This window comes from Lepeophtheirus salmonis, chromosome Z (genome assembly GCF_016086655.4).
Source record: "Lepeophtheirus salmonis chromosome Z, UVic_Lsal_1.4, whole genome shotgun sequence".
Taxonomy (NCBI): Eukaryota; Metazoa; Arthropoda; class Copepoda; order Siphonostomatoida; family Caligidae; genus Lepeophtheirus; species Lepeophtheirus salmonis.
This window is the reverse complement of record NC_092584.1, coordinates 7,524,907-7,534,046: the sequence shown is the minus strand read 5'-3', so window position 1 is coordinate 7,534,046 and position 9,140 is coordinate 7,524,907. Positions and strand designations below refer to the sequence as shown.

At 33.0% G+C, this 9,140-nt stretch overlaps 1 long non-coding RNA gene across 1 annotated transcript; it reads right to left on the bottom strand.

Annotated features, from left to right (window-relative positions):
• Positions 1-1,798: 1,798 nt before the first annotated feature.
• LOC121130306 (uncharacterized) lies at positions 1,799-3,260 on the bottom strand. The gene is made up of 2 exons (XR_005868656.2): positions 2,525-3,260; positions 1,799-2,445 (listed from the first exon to the last, which is right to left on the bottom strand). It is a non-coding gene; the product is annotated as an uncharacterized lncRNA (long non-coding RNA).
• Positions 3,261-9,140: the final 5,880 nt, after the last annotated feature.

The following is a 9,140-nucleotide window of genomic DNA, read 5'->3' as shown; positions in this document are numbered from 1 at the left end:
CCTATTTATTATATTGTATATTTAAATTGAATTTAAATATACAGTCTCATGTATCAATATATTTTTGTGGCCAAATGTCCCACAAAAAGTATTTTGGCCTCTATTTGTGACATTCATTTCATTTAAAAATACATACAAACATATTTAATAACACATAAAAACACAATTAATGCAAAATCAAATAGAATTTTAATTTTCATAGATATATACGTTATTTAAAATGAATGATTCCTAGACAAAAGGGTCAGTGGTTTTCTAATGCTCTGCATAAAAGGCAGTTTCCTCTTCTGACTCATTCCAATTTGACTCCTGTTTCAAGAATTCCTCTGATGTTCTATCTATGAATCATCTATCTACAGACATTAACAAGAAATTCATAATAGTATTGCCATGTCCACAAATGTCCAATTTGATACTACGCCGCTTTAAATATTCCTTAAAAGGATTAAAAGATGGAGTTTGGAAGCATTTTTTAACTAAGAACATCGGCAACATGGAAATCCTCCTTTTGAAGGGAACAATTTGGCACTTTATATTTTTGCCCCCCACCCGGATAATGGAGCATCAGGAGCAACACCCAAACCTTTACTCTTCACATCTAGTGGATAAATACATTCCATTACGGTTGACTCTAATCTAATTTTTCAAAGTTTTGATGACTTTCCTTAGCTTTCACAAAATAATTTTTTCCTTGATAAATATATACTTAGATTCTTTAAAAATTTTGCTGTTCCAACACAAGGATCCGTAAAGTAATGACTACCGACGCTACTTTCAGATGTATATATGGCCCTCTACACAAAAGTTGCCGGATCCAATAAAGAGTAAGGGCTCTCCAAGCACACGAAATATCGATGACTAAAAGTTCGACATATTTGCTGTCATTATGTATTTTTTTTAGGGATAAGTTTGTCCTAAATTGTCCTTCTGCTAAATTTCCCTTCACCGAAATGCCAAACAGAGAGAAACAGACGGATTTGGATGAAAGTTGGGGGGTCTGCTCTTCCAAGAGATACTACTAACTAGACATCATCTCCATACGTTCCACTATTTCCGTCTCTCGGACTTTGCACGGACTCTTCATACGACCCTCCTATAACGTCTTAGGATACCCAAATTCTTAATCTTTGTCTTTTATGAGCACATGTACTAGTTATTAATGTATTCTTAGATGTTTAATCTACAAGAATTTTATAATGATGATAAAATCTTTGGGAAATAAAACAAATCCTGTTTATATTTCCAACTAAAAAAAATCCGCTCCTTCTTTCTAGGACATATTTTATACACATCTGCTCTTAGTTGATCCAGAGAATACTACATTACATGGAATCCCTCGCTATTTTTTAATTTCTCTTTTTTTGACATTCTAAAGGAAGAAAATTGAGAAAGAGATAATCGAACCAAAGAAATATATCACCACCATTTTATATTTTGTTTTTCGTTCTTTTAAATGAAATACAATGGAACTGACATAAATCTAGTTAATCAGTTAAAATTAATTGTTAATTTTTTGAAGAACTACATATTTAAGATAAATTATTTCTTTTTCTATTTGAGTAAATTTTACTATTGGAATCAGAGGCAAAATTTTTGGCCAACATCCTGAAAAAAATGCATCATTTATAATTAAAATTTGAACTCAAAGAATTGCCTTGGTCACATGAATCATTAGTCAAGTTAGTCAAGTCACATCGGATGAAAGAAATAGTTTTTTATCAGCCCTCATAAAAACTGATCTCGGATGAGACATACTAATTAAAAAAGTAAATAAACTGTAATCGAAGTAATTGATAAATATGAGAACATAATCAAAGATAATATATTTTGCCTTTTTAAGGCCACCTCTATCAATTTTATTTAAAAAGTCATTTTTTGCATCGGAATCAGATTTTTCAAACTCAATGTTTCCCAGTCAAAATAGAAATCCATGACAGCAAAGAGATTTTTTCTTCAATATGGCACGAGTTGCATATCTACTGAGGTAATAAATGATACCATTGTGGCTTGATGCTATTGTTTATTACCTCAGTAGTCAAGGATACCATTTTGGCTTGATGGTAGATTTAAAACACAATAACAATCTGAGAGAAGTGAAATTAAAAAATTCTTAACATCCTGATCAATATCCCCAATTTTTTCTGTAGTTTCTGACATCTGGAATATAATTGTAATAACCATCCTAAGAAGGAGAGACTGACAAATATTTTATTTTAAGGTTCCATTAACTGTTGGCAGCTGATATAGTAATTGCCACCTCCAAGTTCCTGATACAACCCAAATAAGGAACAATCCGCGTTGAACGTCTCGTGAGTATTCTTAGGCGAGCATAACTGATCGAGATCTTTTTTTTATTCATCCGAAATTGTGAATTATATCCTCCTTGAGAAAGTCAGACATCCGTTTATTTATCATTTTGTTTCCTTTCTCACCTCTGGAAATACACTATAAAATATTATACGGATATTTAAAAAAAATTATATGAGTGATAGGTAATAAAACAAAGTATGTTTACAAATTTTACCTTTTTTGAAAAGTGCCTAATGAGATTGATCTTTGAGGAGCTGATAACTTTGATAAGTATGCCGGTGCCTCAGGTAATATTGTCGGCACAGATTCCAGTTTAAGCCTTGGTATTTCAAAAGATGTTTATTTTATAGGTCTCGACGAGGTGGAGTCCTTCCACTCCTTACGGAAACACGACTCGTAAAAATGTATTCTACAGACACGAGAATGCTTCGAGGGTACAAAATCCATGTAATTCCTCATACTTTGGAAATAGATGGAGGGATCCCAATAAACAACATTCTTATCTACTTTTAAAGCAGGATAGCCTCTTCAATAGCCTAGGCAACAAGACGTAAGCATCACTTAACAAATTCACCAAATTTCAGGACTTTTTATATCTTCAGTAGATCAATGTATAAAATAAGAGTGGATTTCATGTAACATACTATTCCTTGGTTGATCAGTGTAGCTAGGAAGGTTGTAAATGAATCATAGTTTGATTAACTCTCTGTCCTCAAGGATCAGGGTGATTTTTTAAGTAGAACAGTTATGAAGTGAAAGAGGTGATCCTTTATTTGATAAGAATAATAATGTAAGTAATTAAATATACATTTTAATTCCTAAGGATATACATTCAACGATTATTTTAATTCAATTTTATTTTTTATTTCATTACTAAAAAAGTTAACTCTTTGTTGGCTCATGTTAATAACTACTAATTATTCAAATTAGGATTATATTCTAGAGTATGGACCAAGTTCTTTACAAATGTGAATAGTCAATATTAAATCGCAATTTAACAACTGATAATATTTTTAAATAAATAATTGCATAAAGACTGGACCTTGATAAGACATCACGTCCAAACACAAATATCTAAAGATAAAACGTGGAACATTCGAAATGTAGAATAGACAAAACGTCAAATACTGTTTGACAACTTAGTATATTTTATAAAGTATACAATACTTGGAAAAAAGTATATGAAAATTTAGATAAACGCCTTAGAGCTATATTTATTATGTTTGAAAATATGGGATCGTTAGTATACGGGTATATCAATGCTATAGGACATAATTTGTAAATTTAGTATATTTAAATAGAAAATACTTAACAAAATAATTAAAAAGGAATATATTTTGAGGATTCTACTCCAAAATAATTTAAAATTAGCATGTTGTATCCTAGTTCCAGACTGAACAACTACCGGATATAAACTTGAAACTTACACATCTGAAATAAAAAAGAAAATAGCCTACCATGTTTTAATTATATATTTTATAAAAAAGATTAATCTTTTTCTGATACATAGTCAATCTCAAATTGATTTTTTCTATTTGCCCGCCAATGGCCTATCAGATGACGACAAGCCTGTTGTGAAAAAGTTGCAAGTATTGCTAATGAAGTTCGGATACATGTTAGTCCCTTGATGTGTACTCACAATGAAAGGTCGAGGGGATTGATGTCTGGACTGTATGGTGGTCACATTCTCTTGTCTCAGAAAACGATGTTGTTATTGAAGAAGTTCTGAGTAATTTTTGCAGTGTGAGTAAAGACCCCATCTTCCAAAAAGTCAATGTTGCCGTTGTTGATTTTTTTTTACCACAGGGCAGCAGGTTGGCCTTGAAAAACAACTTCGATGTTCATGGCTCCCGTGAGCCTAGAACCCTCTAGGAACCTAATCATAAGCATCCTTTAGTGGATATATACAATAATGATGGGTTTTTGCTCAGATCCATACTTCTTCACTATGTTCTCGTTGTAATTTAGCCTCTTATTAACATTGTATACGGTCGTACAAGCTATTCCAATCAGCCTGACCACCTCTGCTGGGGTGTGATCCGTACAAACAAGAGTTGATGCCCTAAGCCTTGAATCTCGTTGCAATGACATTGCTCGTCCGAATAAAAAAATTCAAAAAGCACCACATGCTTGTGATTCATGGCTACCTATACAATCACAGACAGTCCGAATTTACTCACACAAAACCTCTCAAATGAATGTAATACTAGTGTGTAAGTTTCAAGTTTCCACCCCGTAGGCGCCTTTATCAATAAAGGATTGATTGATAAAATTCTTATTGATAAACATTGACCATTTTTTCTTTAAATATTGATATACATTACTTTTTCATGGCGTTAACACGTTGTATATCTATGATTCTATTTTAGTGTGCAGTTTAAGAAATCATAGATGACTTCATCCAGGTTCTTAGTGTTTTTATTTGAAAATACAGTATTTTTTGTGCGACGACAACCTTAATTTAAAAAAGAAACGAAAGAAATAGGACATTGATCATTTATATGTACACCAGGGTACGCTCAACCTTATGGCGACCATGAACGAAGCTGATACTCAAAATGCAGTAAATTTCATTTTTGGACGGCCTATGCTTTTTAGAAACTTGGAGAAATTTTTTTCTTGATTGTCCCAAAGTCTCCCAAATTGTAGCATCCCAATATCCTTGGATGATTGGCTGGTAATGAATTTTCCCAGACATGAAGAGCACCATAAACGAGAAGCTGTTATAAATAAGTTGTATCAGTCCTTTATGAGGCCAAGTCTTGTAAAATTAATATTTCCATGGGTCTGGAGAAATATATACATAGGGCAATCTAAGTTTTAGATACCTAGAAAGAGAATGGCTATAGCTGAATTCGAATAGAGCACAGAAATTTGCACTGCTCTCTGCATGGAGTATATTGGAGCTGAGGTCCCTAATTTTTTTTTTCTACGCTTAAGATATTGTGACTGGACAATGTACTTACACCTCCCATTGAGAGATGAATATAAAATTTGGAGTCCATTTCATGCAAATATATAACTTCAAGGCCATATATCAACCTCATAAAGTTCAACCCAGAGGTAAATACTATTAGTTAAATGTTGATCCTAAATAAATATTACAATTCTTCATATATTGAAAAAAAATAAGAAATACAACGAAGATATAATCAAATAGAGTTTAAATATAAAATTAGTGATGTAGGTATGTACCACTTGGAATGGTTTCTATAATAAAAAAGGTAATTTTTGTGGTAAATAATGTCCAAATTAAAACTCAGAAACAAATAACATTACAGGCTATGGATGTGCAAATAGGTTTATAAAAATGCGAATACTGTTTTCTTCTGAATTGCTTTTCATGTTGTTCAAAATCTTCCTGATGGGGATGTATAGTGTACATGGGACTGTGACCACTTGCCCCAATGAGCACAATGTTGGCAGCAGTGGTCCTACCCATGTTGTTCTTCTTGGCAACTGTTCTGTTTAAGGGTTTATTTGAACACTTTAAACAGTTCCGAAGAGGCTTGTCTTAATGCCTTCCCCCTTGTCCAACCTGCTCTTGATAGTCCTACAGTGGTGCTTTTGATAAAGGTGATACAGAAAATGTTTTAGCCTCCATATCAAAAATAACTAAGAATTTTTGCACAAAATTGTGCAAGCTTTAACTTTTATCTAAACCTGATTTAAAAGTCCCCGAAACCTCGAAATAGGCTCGAATTCATCACTGACATCCAGAATTTGACATATAAGCTCTGGTTTGTTCATCAATATACAGAGTATTTAAACGTATCTTCAGGCGAGTTCATGTCGGTACAAAAAAAAAATTTAAAAGTAAAATATAGATATAAATTCATCATTATTTATGTTTTGATGCCACCCGAAGTAATGCTTCATTTAAATTATAGATGTATTCGGCAAGGCACGATGCTTTTTTCATTTTTGAGCAAGAAAACCTGAAACTTTGGGAAATAATTTCAAATTCAAAGAGGCATACAAATGATCTCCATTTTCCTAGTTTCTAACATTTTGAGAAATGTTTCTTTCAGATTCTTTTGGAACCCTGTAGAAAAAGTTTTGATCTTTATGGTATGCCCCCTTAAAAGTTTAAAAGGGTGAACCCACTAATATATTCGATATCTTATATATAGTCTTATATTTATTTATAATTCTGTTTTTATTATTATGACGCATGGAATCGCCGGGAAAACAGTCGCAATGCATCTGATGGCCTTAAATTTCATCACGCTAAAATCCTTAAAACCTTCCTATCCTCATCCCCCTCCTTCTCAGGAGATAATTCAAGTTTTGTCGCTCTCTGTTCGTCCTCCTTCTGGGATGCTATGCAACCAGATTTTCTCAATGGCTCATGGCCTTTCCCACCCTGTATTCAAAGCGATACTGAGAGAGATAGCCAAGTCTTCCTCTTCGCAAAACCTTAAGGTAAATGTAAAATCATTGACAAAAACTTGCTTAGCTTGTCAAAAAAAAAAAAAAAAAAGCCATACATCCTTGAGCTGCCGGCCTAACTCCTTTCCAACAAGAACCTAAAAGATTCTAATCCATACAGTTTGACTTGGCTGTACCACTTCCATCCTCCTATGCGCTTAGGTACCTGCTAACGGTCCTGGATAGAGCAACTTGATGAACCGAAGTCCTTTCTCTTCTGGACCTAAAGACAGAGACTGTGGCCAGGCATTCTTCTCCGAATTGGTCGCTAGATTTGGAGTACCTACCTCAATGCATTCAGATCGAGGAGCCCAATTTACTAGATCTCTGTAGACAAGATTGGGACAGCTCTTAGGATAAAAAAAACCTTTCCACAGCATCTTATCATACTGAGTAAAACGGTATCCCTGAAAGATTCCACCGTACCCTGAAGTGGTTTCTGTCTTCCAGAATGTATGAGGTGGGAGAATCTTGGATCGAGGCCTTCTGTTTGTCCTACTCAGCCTCTGTTCTTCTGTACCAATTGTTCCAGGAATTGCATTTTCTACCCTTCCTCACTTATTGGAAGAAGCCCATATTCTTCCATTCTCCCTGACAGAAGAATTGAAGACTCTTAACGATAAAAACTTGTTCCATAGGCTCCAAGATATTAAACCCGCTCACTGAGAGTAATTTAAGAACTTCCAGTTAGTATCAGATCAACTATTTATTGTCTAATTAGAGCTAGAGTCTGGTGGGAGCATTGTTGTAACCATTATGTTCAAGCGAGTCCATGCTAATGAAAAAGTTTTTTTTATTCTTATATTATGTACATTGGAGATAGGAAATATATCAGTCTTTAGTTAAAAATCCTATTGTGCAGTTCCTTTATATATTTAATAGTTTGGTCAAAATGGTCAAACGGATCTGGTGAAAATTTAGCTAGTAGACTTATAAAAATCACCAAGCATGCTCGTGTTATTTTTTTTTTTGGCCTCCGAGGTCATTAAGAGCCTGTTTCTGACCAAAATAAAACCTCATTTTCCTTGCCTCTTCTCTTATCCCTCTGTATCTTTCAACATTCGTCTCTCCGTTTCTTTCTTCTACCTTCATTCTTTGTTTCTATTCACCTCATGATAAAAGGTAGCAACTCACCTGGTGTGCATCATATTTTACTCAGGGTTACCAGATTATAATTTTTTTTATTTTTTTATTTGTTTTTTTTTACATTCTGAAAATGTTGACAGTTTATAAGCCAAATTATACACTGGCAAGAAAATGTTTGGAAAAACATGGAATTTCACTTAATGACTTTATCATCAGATAACAATGTAGTTAGGCTATTAAAATGAAGAAAAATTAAGGTGCAATATGCGTATTATAGTAAACATTTATTTGTAAAAATCAAAGTATTTTTGTTTAAATTTTAGCTGAATCAAAAAATCATCCCTTTGCCGCTATATCTTTTTTTTACAGACTCTTGTCATCCTTTTTGTTAGTTTTTCAAGATAGTGAAGGTGTGATATCATTCCAAGCATTCTTCAAATTGTTCTTCTTACTTGTGGTGCACTTTCCCCGAATTTTTCTGTCTAAGTGTTCACACAATAGCTCTATTGGGTTCATCAGGAGATTGAGCTGTCCAATACATGATAGATACAATGTGAGAGGCTTCTTTCTTTCCCACAAAATTTTTCCAGAGCTTGGATATATGTTTTGGTTAGTTGTCTTGTTCAAAAACAAACTTCCTTCCAATTATTCTTAGTCCAGAAGCAATGGCGTTTTCAGGATAGAACGCTAACCATTCTGAAGGAATTAACTACCAATCTCTCATATTTGCCAGAGATAAACATTAAATATGAAATTAAACTTGGCCAAAACAGCTGGATTTTTACAGACAAATAATTAAAAAATATTTTATGGAGCTATTATCTTCATAATAATTTTCATCGGGTTAAAGTAAAAAATATTGATAAGTCATAAACATTGATGAAAATGACGAAAAAGCTTGGTTTCTTCATTTCAACTTTTCATCAGGTAAAGTGGGATTTTCTTCACTCTATAAATTTTATAAAATTGCTTTTAAATCTCTTTAAATTTGATTTTAAGTTCAAAAATTCATAGACTGCTCTTCAGACTTCTTTCAGAGTAGACACAACTTTTTGCTGTTACAAAAATGTATTTTCTTGGAATTATTTACAAATTTTGAAATTTTTAATCAAATTCGGTGAATTTGATTAATTCCATCCCCTTCTAGTCGTTCTTTTGGTTTGTCTGTTTTTTGTTTTATTTTTAATTCAAAAATCATATACTCACTGCTACAAATGTAATATCAGCTGCTATTCCATACATAACTCTCTATCTCATCAAAGTTAATGAGTGCATTTGTAGTAAAAAAAGCTTGTTAAAAGTAATTTATATTT